The 803-nt window shown below is 51.9% G+C and overlaps 1 non-coding gene across 1 annotated transcript; it reads left to right on the forward strand.

Moving 5' to 3' along the window:
• The first annotated feature begins 256 nt into the window (after window positions 1-256).
• On the forward strand, window positions 257-379 carry LOC147624816 (U5 spliceosomal RNA). The gene has a single exon (XR_015269044.1). It is a non-coding gene; the product is annotated as a U5 spliceosomal RNA (small nuclear RNA).
• The last annotated feature ends 424 nt before the right edge of the window (window positions 380-803 follow it).

Raw genomic sequence — 803 nt, forward strand, 5'->3', positions numbered from 1 at the left:
TAATGTTAAGGCTGATGCATCGCCTTGAGTTCTTCTCTCTATTAGTTGTGTTAGCAAACTACTAAAACAAAACTAAAAAGCTTTATAATAATAAATGGCGTGGCGAGCACCCCAAGATCTACAAAAGCGTCTACTTAACCATCCTTGCACCACTTATCCCACATTGGTTCCCCGGCGCAAGAGGGAAGTCCCAGCAGGGACTCGTGGAGGTAGGTAGGTATAAAGCCTCCTGGTTGGTTGCCTCTTTCCTCATGGAAGGGGCGGGTTGAGCACAAAGCGAACTATTCTTTCGCCTTTTACTAAAGAATACCGTGTGCTCGGCCCAACACAAGCACCATATCCCAATTTTTGCAGCGGGCTTCTCTCTCCAGGGAGAGGGGCTCCCCAAGCGTACGTTCAAAACAAGGAGGGGAAGCGCTCCGTCTGCATCTTCCGCTCGCTTGCTCGGCTCTTGCAGGTGGTGTGTATCTGAGGTAACGCTCTGTTTGTTTGTTTCCGTCGCTCTCGTTGTGCAGGTTCTGCGCCATCGCCATGGCCGTCGTCAAGGACATGGGGGATCTCCATGAACATATGTGCCTGGATTGGATGCCCAGAGAGAAACCCGGCCGCCACAACATGAGCACACTGGTTTGTATGTCCACTTTCGTGACAACGCCCTCATTGCACGAAGGCCTGCACAAGCCGTGGTTGAGACAGCATCGATGGCAGCCTGTGGTTGTTGTGAGAAAGGATGGGCAGCACCACACCATCGATGGCTCAGGGGGTCCTAGGAGACGAAGGCTGTCTTTTGGATCCTCAAGAAG

Source organism: Cibotium barometz, chromosome 24 (assembly GCF_041138505.1).
Source record: "Cibotium barometz isolate CiBa-2024 chromosome 24, ASM4113850v1, whole genome shotgun sequence".
NCBI lineage: Eukaryota > Viridiplantae > Streptophyta > Polypodiopsida > Cyatheales > Cibotiaceae > Cibotium > Cibotium barometz.